The sequence below is a fragment of the Hoplias malabaricus genome, chromosome 14 (genome assembly GCF_029633855.1).
Source record: "Hoplias malabaricus isolate fHopMal1 chromosome 14, fHopMal1.hap1, whole genome shotgun sequence".
Lineage (NCBI taxonomy): Eukaryota > Metazoa > Chordata > Actinopteri > Characiformes > Erythrinidae > Hoplias > Hoplias malabaricus.
The window spans coordinates 15,997,498-16,016,717 of NC_089813.1; the positions used below are offsets into that span (position 1 = coordinate 15,997,498).

At 39.2% G+C, this 19,220-nt stretch overlaps 1 protein-coding gene across 2 annotated transcripts in view; it reads right to left on the bottom strand.

Annotated features, from left to right (window-relative positions):
• Positions 1 to 19,220, bottom strand: part of LOC136665649 (ERC protein 2) — a 259,064-nt gene that overhangs the window by 22,866 nt on the left and 216,978 nt on the right. For both annotated transcript variants that reach the window (XM_066643294.1, XM_066643293.1), the window contains one exon: positions 6,516 to 6,664. The gene's annotated coding sequence lies outside the window, so the exon portion shown is untranslated. The remainder of the gene's footprint in view (positions 1 to 6,515; positions 6,665 to 19,220) is intronic.

The window sequence follows — 19,220 nt, forward strand, 5'->3', positions numbered from 1 at the left end:
AGTAGGTCCCCAATATGGCGGCTACACAATGACGTCAGCTGCAACCCATAGATTTATTTTTTTTTTTGTGCTTTTGCTATTTTCAGAAGGAATGCAGTGGTTGGTATTTGAAAAGGTCCATATGGTCTAGAAAGCCAACTAGGCACTGATATCAAGGAGACAGACTTCTTTATCTACTAATAAATCTTTTACAAGTTAAAAAGCGAGACACATTTTTGGCAATATTTCAGTGTTAATGTCAGTGTTTATATCTACAGCTCTCCACTTCAAATATGGCTAATCTACTTGCTTTATCCTTACACGGCTGCACTGGTAATGCCTCTGCCAGATGAATGAAATGCAAAATTTAAAATGCACATAATCAAAAGAGTAGTAAAACACATCCTGTTTCTCATCCTGTACTGAGTCCCCTTAAAAAATTCTTAGCCAATGAGAAACATTCCCGAGAATTAGGGGGCCGACTAATAGCTTCCTCTTCTGTGTCCAGTCCCGCCTCTAAGTACTAGCCAGATTTCAGGAGCTAGCCAACATGTTTAGCATAGCTTAGCTGACCACAGTAAATTAACATCAGTTGTGTCTGGGTTTGTTCTTTTCCTTTTAGTACTTGGAGCTTCTATGAGGGTAAAGTTTCACAGGTATAATTACTGCACATTTCTATTCACCTGGAGCCAGACGTGTGTTCAAAACAGAGAGAAAGAGAGAGAGAGAGAGAGAGAGAGAGAGAGAGAGAGAATGAGTGCAACTCTTGCGAGAAAATAACTGCTATGTGCTGGCTGAGAAGTCATGCTCAGACAAATGAGGAGTACTGGGCCAAATCGCATTAACTAATCATTATCTACATCTGTTTGAACCGAAGAGTCAGCTGTAGGCACAGGCTTACATTTACAGTCGAAGACCATTCACTAATGATATAGATCAGATGACAGAGCTTGCAAAAAGCAATACAGCAATAGCAAAATGTATCATTGAATATATACAACACATGAATATTAATCTATTACATTGGTCCATACATTACGTTTGCATGAAGGAGACAGAGAGAAGAAGAGAAAAACAGGCAGGCAGGCACACACACACACACACACAGAGAGAGAGAGAGAGAGAGAGTGAGGAAGGCAGCTGTTTTTAGAGTAAGCAAACTGTCATAGAGGAGAGGAGACCCTACAAAGTGCTCCATATTAAAGCTATTAGAGTGAAAACAGAGAGATTATTTATATGAACTCTGGGGTGAAGAGGGTCTCTCTCTCTCTCTTTCTCTTTCTCACACACACTCCTTCACGACCCCCACACAAGCCCAAATACAAACATTTTCTATTGTCATCCTCATCTCATCGTTTCAAACTAAAGTTTGTGTGAAGTGCAGTGTTAGACTGTAGAGCACTGTCGTGGGAAAACTCGGCTGAACTGACAGTGCATAATTTCCTTTTTTTTTTTTTTCGCAGGCTCGCAGGCACTGCTTGTGTGTGTGTATACCAGGAATATATTATGTTGTAAGGTCCAAAACGTGTTTATATAGTCACACTGTGGGGACATCTCTTCCTTGTGAGGACAGCAAGCTGCTCCCTACAACGTAAATTACTACATTTTTAGGCAAAGGTATGTTTTAAGGCTAGCGTAAGCCTAAGGGTAGTGTAAAACAAACTAGTGTGTGTGTGTGTGTGTGTGTGTGTCTGATAGGTGTCAGTTTTGACTATGGAAGTAGCTAGAGAAGCACAATACAATTTTTCATTCCTGATAATGATACTGATATTGAGTGTCAGCAGGTACTGATCTGATACATTCATTTTAAAAATACATTTTAAAAATGTAAAATTTGGGCGGCACGGTGGCGCAGCAGGTAGTGTTGCTGTCACACAGCTCCAGGGTCCTGGGGTCGTGGGTTCAAGTCCCGCACCGGGTGACTGTCTCTGGGTGAGGAGTTTGGTGTGTTCTCCCCGTGTCTGTGTGGGTTTCGTCCAGGTGCTCCTGTTTCTGCCCACAGTCCAAAAAACACACGTTGGTTGATGTATTGGCGACTCTGAAGATTGTCCATAGGTGTGAGTGTGTGTACCTAGCCACTGGAATGTATCCCAATGAAGCCCGGTTAAATAGGGAGTGTTGTGTCAGAAAAGGCATCTAACATAAAAACTGTGCCAGATCAATGGTGCGGATCGTGGTAGATACCTGATGGGAGAGAGAATCCGAAAGCAACATATTTGTGAGTGGAGCTATATACAATATTATTCTGATATAAATGTTGTAAATGAATAACAATATCCAGTAAACTCCACAAAGTTTTCAGCTTTTGCCATCCTTGGCATACATTCCCAGCAGTCACTGCTTAGCTTAATGGCTTCCATACCAGACACACATACACACAAAGAGAGAGAGAGAGAGAGAGAGCACTGGTAAATGGGCATGAACTCTGCAAACAAGCCCTTAACATTTGCATTCTAACTGGGGCAGCGCAGCTAATCAATAACGTCTGACACTCAAACACAAACATGGCCTGGCACTGCTCCTGTGTGTGTGTGTGTGTGTGTGTGCCCGCTTGTAATTCAAGAGAGTTACAAGAGACAGAGAGAGACAGAGAGAGAGCGAGAGAGAGAGAGAGAGAGAGAGAGAGAGAGAGAGAGAGAGAGAGAGAGAGAGAGCATGCACATAAATGTTAATGTTAAAGAAGCCATAATAATAGTTGTTGCGTCTGTGCTCTTTCATTGAGGGGGACTCTGCAGCTATCTCACACTGGAAGAATTCTCACAGGGCTACTTCAAAGACATGACTGTGCAGAACACAGTGAGGGGAAAAAAGCTCCGCCTGTGAAATGTGTGCGCTGGACAAACACGGCTGGATTAGTGCGTCTCTGAAGCAGGTGACACATGCCTTTTGTGCGCTGGAAAATCCATCACCCTCTGAAGATGTGTTCTTCTGAGCTAATGTTAACCTGCACTTACACACAGCAAATATACAACCTGCCCATACACGACACAGAAACATAAGCAGGGTTCTTCTCAGATGAACCTTTGTAATGTTCAGTGGGCTTAATTTACCTTTTTCTACATTAATGGAAAATAAGTAAGGACACACTGATATTGTCTCATAGCAACCCTCACAGGACACATTCTGTCAATCTCAGTCTACTGCATTCATCAGTGGACAAACTCCACCACAGGACCACCACTGTTCTCACACACTAAAGATATTAAGTTTTTTTTTTTTTTTAATTGTACACATTTTTCATTCTTGCTTTCTCTGCCAGCGAACACACATACTCCCACAAACACACACCCACCAACCCACACACAGAAAAAAACAAGCAAGTACATTGGTCCAACTTGCACAGCAGTTGTCCAAACTTTGTCTTTTACTTTACTTTTAGCTAGCTTGCATTTATTTCTGTTGACACATTCAGTATTTTTAAGGAAATCTGCAGGGATATGTTTTTCCACACCTACAAAGTATAACTTTACTAGTGTTTTACTTGCAGTCCTGAGAAAACCAGCAGTTTCTTGGAACCGTCTTGTCTTTTTCACTAATTTCCCTTTGCCATTATCCTTCCTTGTGCAAGTGGATTATCTCATGTCTAATCCCTGCAGAAATATCTCCTGAAACCACTTGTACTTGGCTATTCTGACATTCAAAGCCACACTGTGTAATATTTTCTCTTTAAAATATAAGTTTCAAAATCATTGTGGTGCTCCACTCACCTGTAATTGGGAGAATACAGCCTCTGTAATTGCTATTCTGGGCTCAACACTGCAAAAACTACACTATGTAACTTTTGGAAGAGGATAGGAAATCCCCCTCCCTCCCCCTCTCCACTGATTTCAGTACAGTGCTGTGAATATGAATTCAACTACGCGGAGACCCAGGAGCCAAAATTACAGATTGTACCTAGTGAAATTAAATAAATGAAGGACGGTCTCTGTCTTATCCACACTACAACACTGACCTAGTCATCTGTCACACACAAAATCACACAGTCACTCTATGCCAAAAATGCAAGTGTAATTTGAAATCTTAGTTTGTAATCACAAAACCTGGCCTGATGCCACACAGGTGATAGTGCTCAGACTGGGATTTGCTCCAGGGTTTATTTATATAGAACATGCATAGATTCCTACATTTTCTTTCAAAGAAGTACTGCACTAACTCACGTATTTGTGATTAATGTTAACATGCATACATTTGTATAAATTACTGTGAACATAGTGTCACATGCCATGACCATGTATTTATCACAGCCTTTATTACAATGTGGCTCGAGAGTAACACAGTTCCTCTATTGTAAGAAAAATATATTAGGCACAGTTCTGCAAGTTTAAAATGCTTTATCATTTATGATTAATTTGTATTACGAATGCTAAAGAAACATGAAATGGATATATACAAATCAGTTGGAGCCACTTTATCATTACATTTTTTGTTCCAATATTTCATATATGTACCCTATTCTTTGTTGTCGATGCTTAACTCATTTTGTATTTTTACCAGAAATACCATTACACAGATAAAGGGCGGCACGGTGGCGCAGCAGGTAGGTGTCGCTGTCACACAGCTCCAGGGACCTGGGGGTTGTGGGTTCAAGCTCCGGGTGACTGTCTGTGAGGGGTTTGGTGTGTTCTCCCTGTGTCTGCGTGGGTTTCCACCAGGTGCACCAGTTTCCTCCCACAGTCCAAAAACACGCGTTGGTAGGTGGATTGACTCTAAAGTGTTTATAGGTGTGAGTGTGTGAGTGAATGTGTGAGTGTGTGTTGCCCTGAGAAGGACTGTCGCCCCCACCTGGGTGTGTTCCTTCCTTGTGTCCAGCGATTCCGGGTAGGCACCGGAACCTCCGTGGTCCCTGAACTGGACAAGCGGTTACAGACAATTAATGAATGAATGAATCTTACAACACATTAGATTCTAAATGCATCAGACTTACCTTTTCAAAAATAAAGTCCTTACATTCTGATCATATACTGCATGTTGGATGCCAGAGTACGATTTAGTGGTGACAGCTGTAAAACTAAAATATGCAAGTGGTACTTTAATGTAAACATGCTAGATATCAAATGGCCTACCACAGTCTCTGTAAGAGGTATTTGTGAGGTTACTTGCATCAGAAGGTGTGAAAAAGTTCTATCACATTATCATGCAACATTCACTATATTAGAAAAGGGATCACAATTCAAAACATACCCTACTATGACTTTTTTTTCTGTAAAGCACAGATGGAACGCACTCTCTCACCATCAATGGGCTTGACACTGAATCCACTGCTTCAGTGCACTTAAACAACCTTGTGAATGGTTAGTGTTTTAGTCTGGCTTGGCTAGCTGAAACATTGTATCTATGTGAGTCTGAAGCCAGGAATAACTGTTCTGAGGCTAAGAGCCTCCTACTGAACAGTGCGAGTGAAATCTGTGGCAGCAAAACACAAACAGTCCAGGGCCTGCAACAGTCTGGAGCCAGAGAGAGTAGAGTGCTTTCAGCATTTCAAATTTATTCAGCTGCTCCCGAGGTTCAGAAGCAGAAGTAACTTGAATAAAGAAACAAAGGTCCAGCAACACTGGTCCCACAAAGGCTCAAATCATGTGGGTAGAAAAGATATATCAATATTTGAAAAACTAGAGCTATCCGATTGTGCCAGAGCATGGCCTCACATGCTAGGGTGAAGCTGGCCTGGATGGTCTGGAAAGACTTCCCAGCATCTTCAGGGATATTTGGAAAAGGAGGGGGGGAAAATGTAAATACATACTAGAAAGACCAATTGATGGAATGTAGTAGGGTGGGAGTGCTGGGGGTTTGTGGTGGGGTGCATAGCCTTAAGTAGACACACTGAAGAGGGTGCATGTCCAAATGGTTGAAAACCCCTGGGGTAGAGGTTGATATATGAATAAACACACGATAACAATGATGATGTTCAAATATGACTATAAAAAACGGCCTAAACCAAAAGTTCTTTATTATGGCGCTGACTTTACCATGGTCTTAATGATCTTTTGAGTTAATCGTCTGCCTCAGTAAAGCATGACAAAATGTTGTTAGGCAATTGCTATCTCTCAGGGCACACATGTCTGTTTCATAGAGTCAAGCATCACATGAGCCAAAGGGTAAAAAGCAGCAGTACATCAGGGAAAATACAGTGGAAACAGGAAGCTATGTATCATCTACTGGTTGAAAAAATGTCATTCTCTGAAGAACCCCAGAAAAGACTCTTGAGAAAATCATTCACATCACCAATTATTCCCAAGAAAACCTGATAAATGTCGGAACAAGGTCACATTGCGAGGTACAGCCAATTTAACATTCACATAGTAAACAACAAACAGTCTAAGATCCCACAGAATCCCATTCAGAGCAGGACACGATGAAAGTATTAAGGAAGAAGGCCAATTCAATGTCCAAGTCTTAAGTTCAAATGATGAAGTAGAGTAAAGGACATAAACGATAGTTGCTAGAAATACTTCATACTAGCCAAAAGATACTTTTACAGATGGTAGCTTTGTGGATAAAGGACAATGGATAAAGGGAAAATAAAAGCTTTTACTTACATAATTTATGAAAGTGCCTAGAAGATTCCTCCTCTCCTCCTTCCTTCCTCCTCTGTCTTCTTCTGAGTGGATTAAGATGAAGGCTACCCTCTTGAAGATGTAGGTCTAACAAGTGCAGAATGATAGATGTGTGGCCAGCTTTACACCACCTAAAAAAAACAAGAAAGATACCAGTTAATAGAAATGAACAAGTATTTATTGACATATCCTAGTAATATTAAAGCAGAATATTTTTAGTTGCATCACCAACAATGCGCCAGCAACTGCTAAAACTTCAGACCTCAGCAATGGGTTACCAAATATGAAGTCTGAAGGTTTAGATTTAAATTGCAAATACTCAGTGTGGGACCCTCTCAATCACGGACAAGGGTTTGGTAGAAACATTAGGTAGCTGATGTCTTGCTGGCTGCATGTTCAAACTATGGTGAAAAATTCCACTTTGCCAATTTGAAGGTCTCTACTACCACTTGTTATGTAATCATTATGAGGAACACTGAGTTCACAGTGATTTCTCTGAATAAACAATAAAGTGCAGCCTGATGTATATGGCCCTGATTGGCAAACAGCCAGTAAAAAAATCCCCACTTCAAAAAAGAAGCAAGAATAAATATAAGCAAATACACATATTTGAACAAAATGAAAAACAGGATAAAAGAGATGAACAGTGAGAGCATAAAAAATAAATAAATAAAAATAACCAACCCCAATGTTAACAACAAAAGCAATAATAAAAGCATTAAAGAGATGGCCTCCATGTTGTACACATTGTGTTCTGTTTTGCCAAACATATACCATAAATCTCTGCAGAATGTTGCTGCAATACAAATAAAAAAGTCAACATGCGATTTGCTAAAGTTAGCATGGAAAGCATTATGGGACTTTGAGTTTCTAAAGCTAAAACAAGCATAGCCACCATGAGTATACTATATTCACACACCTGAGGATTTTTCAGTCCTAATGTCACTTATGGTGCACTTAGGCAGTCAAGTTATCATTACTGTTTATATAATCCTGGTAAAACCAAAATAAAGTGATCCATGACAAGCTTACCACACTGAAATAGTATTATTCATGTCTAATTTCATATTTATAACTCCACCTTAAGTAATGCAGCTGTATTCATTGTTTATTTTCTTGCTGTATTTATTTATTTAAGTTACTTTGATTATTTCTTCATTTTTAAAGAGGTGGGGGTCATTTTTTGTGTTGTCGTGCTGTTAATATTTTGTCATTATTAAATGTATATTTGGTAAAATGTATAATTTGTTTTTTAAGTAGGGGTATTTTCTTGCTGTTCATTTGTTATATTGTTATAGTAGGGTATGTTATAACCACCACAGAAGTATCCATAAAAGATTACTTTTCACACACACAATTAACATCCCTCCTGTTTTATTCCTCCACACTTTTCAAGACAAATATTTATTTGTGCACAAATTGAGGACAACTCCTTTTTTCCTTCTAAAATATGCTTGTGCAAAATATGGAGGTACATATATATTCTGAAATATATTTTCATTTTTTCCCTCTCTGGCACTCCAACAAACTAAATCTACTATATTGGCAAAACCCATGGGCAGTCATTTTTGGTGTGGTTTTGATTTTGGTTGAGAAAGATCTGATGGCTGGTTCTTGGGCACTGGTGTGGAAAGTGGAATTCAGTTTAGTCGTTCACTTTAGGAAAGTCCCAGTCAAACATAAACCATCATTTTTCAAACATCTTCCCTTTCCCCTCTTCATTAATTTCTCCGTTCCCCATTTACCCTCATCCAACCTCCACCCCACCCAACACTCCAAAGTACTTCTGCTCCTTGACCTCAGCTCAATTCAACTCTCTCATTATGCTATTAACACCAATTCAGTCATTGGTGCCATAAGGCTCCTTGTGTGTGTGTGTGTGTGTGTGTGTATGCTGTGAGTGGAGGTAATTATCGCAGCACAGTACGGCTTTTTACGTTTTTTCTGAGACTGCAAGTACTGCAATCAACCAATCAGCCTTCAAACGCAGGAGACCTAAAGCTAGCTGAGAGGTTGAAAGCCCCTAGAAACCTCATAGGGACCCCAGGATCTCAGGGGTCAACGCCAATTTTCACTATTCGCTTTGGAATGGAATGAATAGCGTGAGGGAGAGTGTTTGGGGGAGGTTTTGCTTTCTACAAATGGCCCCATGATCCTGAAGCAGGACGAAGTATGGTGCTTTAAACCTTCAAGTACTTTAATGGTTACCTTCAAGTGTGCCTCTCATCCTGCAGGCTAGTTATGAAGTTACCATGTGCAAACCAAATTGTTTTCTTAAGTGAGTTAGCACATATTAACCTTCCCATTCCTTGGTTGCTTATTACTTTAGTTTTGTCCATTCTACGGTTTGTCTTCTGTACTGTGATTGTTTGCAAAGGCCAAATTAGAAACAGAAATACAGACATTAATGAATGGAAATATACACTACACTCTCAAACAATGTTTCCGTGAAACTTCATAAATTGACTACAAGCATTATGTAGAGCAGCACTAAACTTTGAACAGGCTCTTCAAACTTACATGTCACTCTGAAAATGTGCACAAATTCAGGACAGCTTCTTTTTTCCTTCTAAAGTATGCTTGTGTAAAATATGGAGGTACATATATATTCTGATATATATTTTCATTATTTTTTCCTCTCTGGAACTCTAACAAACTAAATCTACTATCTTGGCAAAACCCATGGGCAGTCATTTTTGGTGTGGTTTTGATTTTGGTTGAGACTCTAAAAAATCTAATCTAATTTAATTTGACAAGTTATTCTAGAGGAAAAAAAATAAGGATAAAAGTAATAAGGAGAGATAACTTACATGTTCTGACAACACTGCTCTGATAGCTCATTCCCATTGGACAAACAGTAAAATTAGCTTCAATTGAGAATATAAGAAAAACAAAATATATGGAGCAGACCATATATTTTTAATATGGCCTATGCTGAAGAACTACAAATAAATAAATATATAAATAAATAATTACTGTGAGTTCTCTGCAGAGAATATGACAAACCAAACCATCTCAGCTGAAAAATGAGAGACAGACTTTCAGGTGTCTGTGAGTTCAGCTTATTAATGCAACATCATATATTTCACACAACTTTTCATCGAGTGGATGGTTTATTTTTTCTAGCAGCAACACTTTTGCCATTTAAGTAGAGTTGATTTAAACACTACACGGTGCCTACCTATGCCCTCAATAACCTAAAAGCATACCATGGAACTACAGAAAATACAGGAGCAATATATTGGTGCATTGGGAATTAATAAAATACATTTCTTCCAGAATACATGACTGTGTGACCTGGCATTTTAATTAATTAAGGTACTAGTTCTGCTGCATCACTCCTGGATCTCCTGGATGTGCATATTCACAGCTGGATCCCACTGTTAATTCCATCCTATGCAATCATTGTATTTTACTCTGATTAAAACTAAAAAAAAAAATATCATTAAGGCTTAAGAAACCACAGAAAGTCAATAACGTAAGTTAAAATGACACACAGTACAAGATGAGTCACACAGCTGTAATTCTCAAAATCTCATGTTGAGGACACCACCAGTGTATTTGTAACTCATACCAGCTGTTAAATATGACAATATCCCCAGATGATCTCACTTAGAGTCCTTCAAAGAAGTGAAGATGTGTGTCTAGGATTTCCATTGTGCATCTGAATTTCACAACTGCTTTAATTATCACGTGTACTCCCTCTCAACTTCCTGAGTGACACAAACCTGAAATGTGCCTCATCACCTTGGGGCATTTTGAAGGCTCCGCACTAAACCGCCCCCTCCATCATGCTTTTAACAAGGACCACATGAGGCCCCAGAAAGAAGCCCCCAAGCTTAAACATTAAATTAGGCCAAGGAGTGCTGCCTAAGAACCCAGTGATATGGGACAGGGTGTGCTGATGAGGATCTGGAGAAATTAAACCACCGTTTGGAGAGTATTAATGACATTGCAATATTTCATAAGGGGTTGACTCTATTACGGGAAGGACAGTATGTAGCACGGCCATAAGTACTGCATATGGGACCTGTAAGAATTAACACAACCTCAGACATGTGCTCAGGTTAAGAACTCTTCTTGTTCATAGTGGTAATTCCAACTTTTTAAAAGATTACCACACCGTGCATATGCATTATTGAATGGTTGTCTGAATCCATCTGTGTTTACAATAAAACAGTTAGAACAGAAAAGTTTCACTGTACTTCTTTTTTGTCAACCTAACTACCAACTCAAACCATATTATTAGAGGTGCTTTCACACCCCCTTTCTGTTTGGTTTCAACCAAAGTAACAGGTATGAAAGGTGCCCTTAGATGATGGTCTGGGCCAAAAGACCAAAATTTGGTCTGACCAAAAGAGGTGTTCTTGGTCTGAATCAAAGTGAACCAAAGTTTTGGATGGCTCTGACTTTCCTATTTAGTTGTATTTATTTTTAATCCCAGGTGAAATTTAAATGTTTAAAGATGAAGTTTGAGTATTTAAGTAGACTCAAACTGACTGCAGATTGCAACTATTTTTTAATAACATTTTTATCTTAGAGGCAAATAAGACATTTCTGGTGATGTCACAACGCAGCCTCCCATAACTGTTTCATTTGTGTGACATATGCTACTAAGAAAGCATCTTCACAGGACACATCCTTCCCAGGCTGCAGCCTAGGCTTTGGAATGCAACAACAAATTCCAGTACAAACATAGACAGTAGTCAACCCCGGGCTACAGCTATGAGAGTGCTGGGGCATTTTCTGATTGGAAGTCATAGTCATGTGGTGTTCATAGAAATTAAGGAATTAATTAAAATTTCACACAATGTGAAAATTGTGAAATTTCCAATACGTTTGATGTGTCACATGACCCTCTTCCCATTGAAAAATCAAAAGTTGGATCCAAAATGGCCGACTTCAAATTGGCTGCCATGGTCACCACCCATCTTGAAAAGTCCACCCCCTCCCATATACTAATGTGCCACAAACAGGAAGTTAATATCACCAATCATTCCCATTTTATTAAGGTGTATCCATATAAATGGTCCACCCTGTAGTTGGTTGGTAGTTCACAAGCTCAGCAGGACGGCAGGACAGCATATAGCTGCGCACAGCCAACTTCACATGCTTTAACCTGTTACATTTTTACCTGTGTTACTGATTCCTGTGTTATATATTATGAACAAAACGTTGTGCTTCTTTTTTCATGCATTTATTTGTCCTGCCCTGCATATTTTCTGTACAACACAATCAAATAATAAAAAACACATGTAAACAAAGACATTGATATGAAGCACCAAAGCTTCTCCAGACCTTCCAATGTACTAGTTTCTAGTTTTTTGCCTAGTTTCTCTTTGTTCTTGTTTTTATTGCATGTTAAAAATGTCTCTCAGGTTTTCCGGAAATGGGGTTAGTACTATTAGCAAATGAAATATTTAGTAGATTCTTTCCTATATTTGACTAAAGATTGCTGCTTCATGAAAACAATAATGCTATTTCTCGACACAAAACAAGCTGAATTTTCAGGTATGGGTGAAGTGATTCTTTGCTCCTCCAGATAGTTACACTTCTACTCACCTAAGGGTAAGCGTAGGTTTTATACAGACTTCCTTGTAAAAACAGCAGTGAGTCTCCTTGGTTAGCCACACATATGCACACACACACACACACACACACACATACAGATCCACACATCCTGCTTGTTCTGCAAACGATCAAGGCTTAAGAGGCTAATTTCAGCCGATGGCTTACAGGTGGCCAGCACAAGGTGAGTGCTATCCATAAACACACACACCGCTCTGTAAGTAGTTGGGTTGCACAGCCTTAAACCCAATCAGCAAACATGAATCGTTTCTCAAGGCGAGGTGCTATGTTTCCCTATCAAAACACAGAGGTGATACACAAGGGGTGATATGCATGAGTTCATTTCTACATACATGCTCAGTGCACAGAACTGAAAAGTGCACTCAAGGTCTAACCCTGTGGATAATTCAGTTCCGACTCTATGGTCAGCCTGGTAATTTCATCATTCCTCCTCCACAGGCCCAGTCACCTTCAATTTCTGCTTGGAGTATATGTGCAGAAACACAAATATTTGATAGAGTACAGTACTTTGCAAATGTCTTGGAAACCTTCTTTTGAACATTTTGTAAAGTATATTTTAAGTTGATATAAGCCAGTGGTTCCAAAGTTGGGGGGCAGCAAGGCAAATGAATAAGATACATAACGCATGTCACTTGTAATGATTCCACTGTAAAGTTGATTCCTCAGTTTATTTTGTTTTGTACAGTAATAAGTTGCAGTTTTGTATAAAAAATATTCTCATCTATATAAAGGGAGGGCACTGCAGAAAAAGTCTGGAAACCACTGATATAAGCTATATGCAAAACTGAAGAAACCAAGGCATTTTACAATGTTAACAATCAAGCACTGTATCTAACATGTGAAGTTTAAACGTAATACATCTTTTTTGTCCAAATTGTACAGCTTTAACAGCTTTAATTTAGGCACAGTCTCTTTGAAAATTATATTCATTAGATACAAAAACCCTTAATAAATCTTTAAGTTGATTGATGTATTTAGAATTTCTGTAACACACACAGGTGGCGCACTTTGGTGTCACACACCTCTAGGGTTATGGGGTGGTGGGTTCAATTCCCTCCTTCGGTCACTGTCTGTAAGGAATTTGATGTGTTCTCGCTGTGTCTGCATTGCTTTTCCCACACAGTCCAAAAACATTGGTTGCTGGATCAACTATTCATAAAGTCTCTGGACATAAAGTGTCCAGAAGTTTGACTGTTGGAATGACTGGGTGCATATGTGATGGACTGGTGCCCTGTCCAGTGTGTGCTACTACCTTTATTATTTGACTGAGAACACTTCAGTTATTAAGTTTCACTCAAAAAAACAAACAAACAAGAGTGGAGTTTGGTTATTTCCATTTCTCATAACCTTCTAAGATGAAGGGGGCTGATTGGCTGCAGTAACTGGAATGAAAATTTAAAATTCTGATTGAAATCCTCTGTGGAATAAGTAAAACATTTTTGATAATTTTCGTCTCCTACAGACTGCAGTAACAGCATCCCTCGTCACTTCAGTGTGAGTGGGTGGATTAAACCTCTGAGGACAAATGTAAATATGTCACAACTATGATGCATTCAAAGTTGTTTTTGCAGCTTGTTTTCCACACATGGATTGTATAAACTGGAGAATAAACAGTACTTTTTTTGAACAGTACATCATACATCAAATTCATAAGCAAGTAAAATGAGGTTTTCCATGATGTGAGTCTCTTAAAATTTAAAATGACGGCCCCTTCTTGCTGTTCTCCACCAATATGAAAACATCGGTAATCAAAGGCAGGGCGAGGGTGCCATTTCAATTTATGCTGGTGCGGTCTGGCAACTGACAATGGTGCAGAGGGCCTAAAAAAGTGGCAAGGAGTAAACCAAGGCCCACCCTGAACACAACATGTATGCGCTGAGCCGAGGACTGCTGTGGCACTCTGGGACACCGCAGGATTGGAAGTAGAACATGTCTGTGCACACTGCCAAAGAGGTGAGAAGAAAGGCAGCAAGAGAAGAAGAGAAAACCTCAGCTTGAGTGTGGCCCGACTCATCACTCAACAGTGGAGAGAGAAAAGCTGAAAAGTAGGAGGGGAAAGTCTGCTTTTCTCAAGCGGTGTAGAGACACGCGCGTGCTAGTGAGTGTGTGATCGGCCCTGCTAATTGCGTGTCTCTGTTGTCTCATCTGTCAAGCCTGTTCAATTACACCTAATCCCCATGATGATACACACTATCCCGTCAGTGAACCGCAGCTTCAGTACACACCTACACACACAGTTTCTCTGTTTTCACCTTCACTATTCATTCCCAAACACCTCATCACATTCTTCAGTCAGTCTGTTTGAAATTGATAACTGACAGCTTAACAATTTTGTTAGCTTTAACCATTCTCTATTTATCTTTATGTTTTTCCTTTTTGTTTCTCAAATACAATTTGACAGATATTTTTCCTCAAAACATCCCCATTTCTCTCACTTGTCATCTTCCTCAGTGTGTTTACTTTGTTGGTTTTACACAGGCCAAAAGAGCAGAAGTGGGTGTCCTGAAGTGTTTCTTAAAGAACAAACAAATCATTTGTGAGGTAACGAATGAGTGTGTGCATGTCTGTATTAGCATTTTTGACAAGTACATGTGTGCGACAGCGGACAGATGTGACCATACCTACTCCTCTTCAAAGTGAGCACCCCCACAGACACCTATATCACACATAGGCATATGTACCTTTTATAAGAATTATTATACTTAAACAAAAAAAAAAAAAACTGAACCTTCAAAACAGGATGAACATTAGCTAAAAGATAAGCCTCTTTAAACAATGACAAATATCTATTTTCCTGCCTCTCCTCGCACCTTTTGTGTTTTAACCCCTTAAATGGCCATTTAACTTAAGAATAACTAATACCCAGCTGACATTCTAGTCCATATAATTATTGAAGTTTAGCCTAAGAATGTCATAAGCCAGGGATTTTAACCCAATCAAACCAAGCGTCACCATCAGTCCATTCTGAGAATTTGGCAATGGCCTCCTGAAATCTGCTGCCAAAGGAGTTACGACATGTGCATGTCCTTACTGTGTCCAGAGTGAAATGTTTCAGCATGTTCAGTGGAAGATTTGGGTGTGCTGTTTCATTTCTAACACTACATACATTTTATATTGAATGATTATTATTTATTAATTAAAAAGTTGTATATAATCTAAAGCAATTATTTATTAAAATACAAATGGTGAGATATTTGTGAATTACATTTCTACTCATGTGTTGCCTTGTTCAATATGTTCCTCTGTAATACACTAAATAATGCTGCACATTTAATGAAAACCAACAGAAAGCACAATGAGAGCAGAAAGAACACAAAACAATCCCCTGACTAGAAAAGGCTAGTCAAAAAACAAAGTTACATTTTTTGTTGAATCAAATCAGCTCATTAAAACATTCAAGCTAACAACCAGTTCCAGTTTCGTGAGAAACATCTACACTGATTCTGCTCTTTTGTCAATTAGCATGAACCGTCTTTTAAAACAAGCTGCACATTCTGTTGTCACGAGAACAGGTAGATACAATTACCAAGAGTCCACACTGTCAGAAAAAAGATTGAGTAGAGGTATAATAGTGTTCCTAAAGGTACCTTTAAGTGTACAACACTACTAAGTATAAATATTACACTAAAACTTGCAAGTGGCCACAGAAGTATAAGTGCGGAAGAAAAGCAACAACTGTGTATATATAATAATAATAATAATGGGCAAACATGCTCACATACACACAGTCGCATACACAACTAAGGCAAAAGCTGCTGTTGGCTCTGAACTCCCACACTGCTGATATGGCATAAGGTTGACTCAAGATTTGGCCACATCACACCAGGCCAATGTAAGGACAGAGCCTTCACTGATTAAAGGTTGGACCTGCTGTGAACAGAGCCCTGCTGATAAAAACATCATGGCATCTTCAGAGTTCTGATTAGAGCTAAACTGCAGCTTTAAAGGGAACATTTTGTGCTAGAGTGCTGCTCTGGAGTGAATACCTTATACATCAGCTGGCCTGCCTGCATCTGTGTGAGTGTGTGTGGTCTGAACTGATGTTTGACCTAAGGGCAACGCGTGTCCTCCTAGTTCAAGCTCAGGCAGAGCTGAGGTAGATTTTAAAAGCGCTCCTATCAGATAGGTCAAATTGCTGTGGCAATTTTTGGCCAACTCTTCTTTGCTCAGCCATACCGGAGGGCTTTCAAAAATTAACATCTTATTTGATGTCCTACCACACTTTCTCAACCACATTTTCAGGACTTTGACTAGGCCACTCCAAAATGTTAATTTTGTTTCTTGTACTTAGTGTCATCTTGATATACCACCCACAGACTAATGACTGGACATCCTCCCGCAGGATACTTTTGTGAGCTACATGGTTATATCATTTAGGGTAAGTCACAAATAGGCTATGGAGCTAAATCAATGACATAAATATTTGAGTCTGAATTATTCATTCATTCATTCATTATCTGTAACCGCTTATCCAGTTCAGGGTCGCAGTGGGTCCAGAGTCACCTGGAATCATTGGGCGCAAGGTGGGAATACACCCTGGAGGGGGCGTCAGTCCTTCACAGGGCAACACAGACACACACACATTCACTCACACCTACAGACACTTTTGAGTCGCCAATCCACCTACCAATGTGTGTTTTTGGACTGTGGGAGGAAACTGGAGCACGCAGAGGAAACCCACGCGGACGCAGGGAGAACACACCAAGCTCCTCACAGACAGTCACCTGGAGTGGGAATCGAACCCACAACCGATTGTTGTGTGACTGTGACACTACCTGCTGTGCAAAATATAAAATATATATATATATAATTAAATATATTTGAATAGCATTTGATAACCTTGAATTTTTTAGGCAGTGAAATATTTAGATTAAAAAATAATAATAAATCAGATTAGGAAAAATTTTATTTAAAAAATTCAGACCAATAAATTCAAGTCTTCCTTCTGACCAATTTATCTACACAGTGTCTCTGTTTAACTCTAATTGTTCACCAAAACCAAAATCTCCAATTGGGCTTTTTTTTTTGTCTCACTAATTTTAGACAAGGCGACTGGACTACCATTACACACACATACAGCACTGAATTCAGACATTTACAGAAATATAAGTATTTGTACATAAATGATGGGTTCCCTGCTATGCCCTGTACCATATTATTCTGGTCAATAAATATATACAGGAATTTGCGTTGAGTAACATTAGAAAATAAATACATTTAAATAAAATTAATTCATTATCTTGGGTAAACGAGTATCGTTTCTGTAGAAAAGCTCTGTTTTGCCATAGTGATATAATACATGTCATGCAGTTCAGGGCAGTGTAAGATCATGGAAAGCCAGCCTGTTCAAAACTGAAGACACTGCAAATCCAACTACCAATCCACCAACATGTGTTTTTGAACCGTGGGAGCACCCGGAGGAAACCCATACTGACGTGGAGAATCCACCAAACTCCTCACAGACAGCCACCCAGAGCGGGACACGATCCCATAACCATAATAAAATTCCTAAACTAATATAATTAAAGTATACTTACAATGCAGATTCAAATAATTATGACATTGATTTGGCTGTATAATAGGAGCATCCTCATACTATTACACTAATACCTTGTTTGACTGCTGGATGGACTCATCACTCCACAGAATATAATTCCAAAAGACAAAGGGTCATCAAAGTGTTTTGGCAAATATGGAAAATGCCTTTATTCTCCTCTTGGTTAGCAATGGTTTTAGGTAAGAGATGGTCTTGCATTGCCAGACTCTCTAAGGAGTGTAAAGAGACTCTGGTGCCTTTCACTGCTTAACGTGGCCAAGAACTGCCTACAACTGCAGGAAAAGAAATTTGTCTGACACAAAAAATGACCAATCTCAAGTCTGCTATTTTGGCATGACGTGTATTTTTGTGGGACCAGTAACATATATTTATATGCAATCATAATGCACCTGGCAGACAATGAGGCCTGATTAATGCACTGAGTGTATCAGACTCTCTCCTTCTTTCTATCAGTGGTTCCTTACTAAAAACTGTTCTGTGAATGAGCATGAAATCAGTCTATTTACTATTATTAAGATAACAACAGCCAAATATAAAAATGGCAGCATCGCCTAGCTATTTACAGGAAAACATTTAACAAGTCCTCTTATTTCTTTCTTTTTATTAATATTTTGGCCCAATAAATGAAGACTAGGTAAGATTTGGTACTTCTGGTCCTGGGCTCCCTCTACAGTTTGCGGGTGTAATCTATTTTAACAGCACTCTCCTAAAATCAAGCAGGTGAATGAAGGATTTTGTTGGTTTCCTACACTTCTCCAAAAATTACCTAGGGCAGTTTCTTCAGTGCTAAGCCTGGAGTAGCAAAGATTTTCATTATTTCAGGTCCGTAAACATTCACAATGGTTTTGAAGCTGTAATTTTAAAATATTTAAAAAATATATATTACCTATGTTCCTTTAATAAGATAAAATCAATTGTTTAACATGACACTGTTTTATACGGTCATGTAATATGTGTCTTTATTAGCTGTTATATGAAACAGAAGCATGTGAAACGGTCACAGAATTTCATATTGACACTAGTCTCACCATGAAAACCCACATTCAATTTCTAAAACAAATCTCCTTCAGACCACATCTAAAGTCAATACGGCAGTATTTTTGTAAATGAGTAATTATAAGCAAGGCAACAAGCTACCCACGTGTTTAATTCTTGCTTTCTGGCTTTTGCTTGTCTTAAAATACACACAACGCAAACCATCATGTTCAGAGAAGTTGCGGCACACATGGTGTTTGTGTTGTTGCCTCTGTGTTTGTGTGTGTGTGTGTGTGTGTATGTGGAGGCAAAGGAAAAACAGGCCTTTTATTGGCCAGGCTGCTGGCTGAGTGTGGCTTTTTTGAACAAACTTTAACAAGTATGTGAAATCCAGATGCAGGCATGGGCGGCTGTATTAAAACACAAGGGCTTGATGGGTGACAGACAGAACTGCAGCCCTAAGGGGGCTGTCTGGGCTACACACACACACGCACACACACACACACACACACACACACACACACACACACACATACACACACACACACACGAACCAGAACCAACCA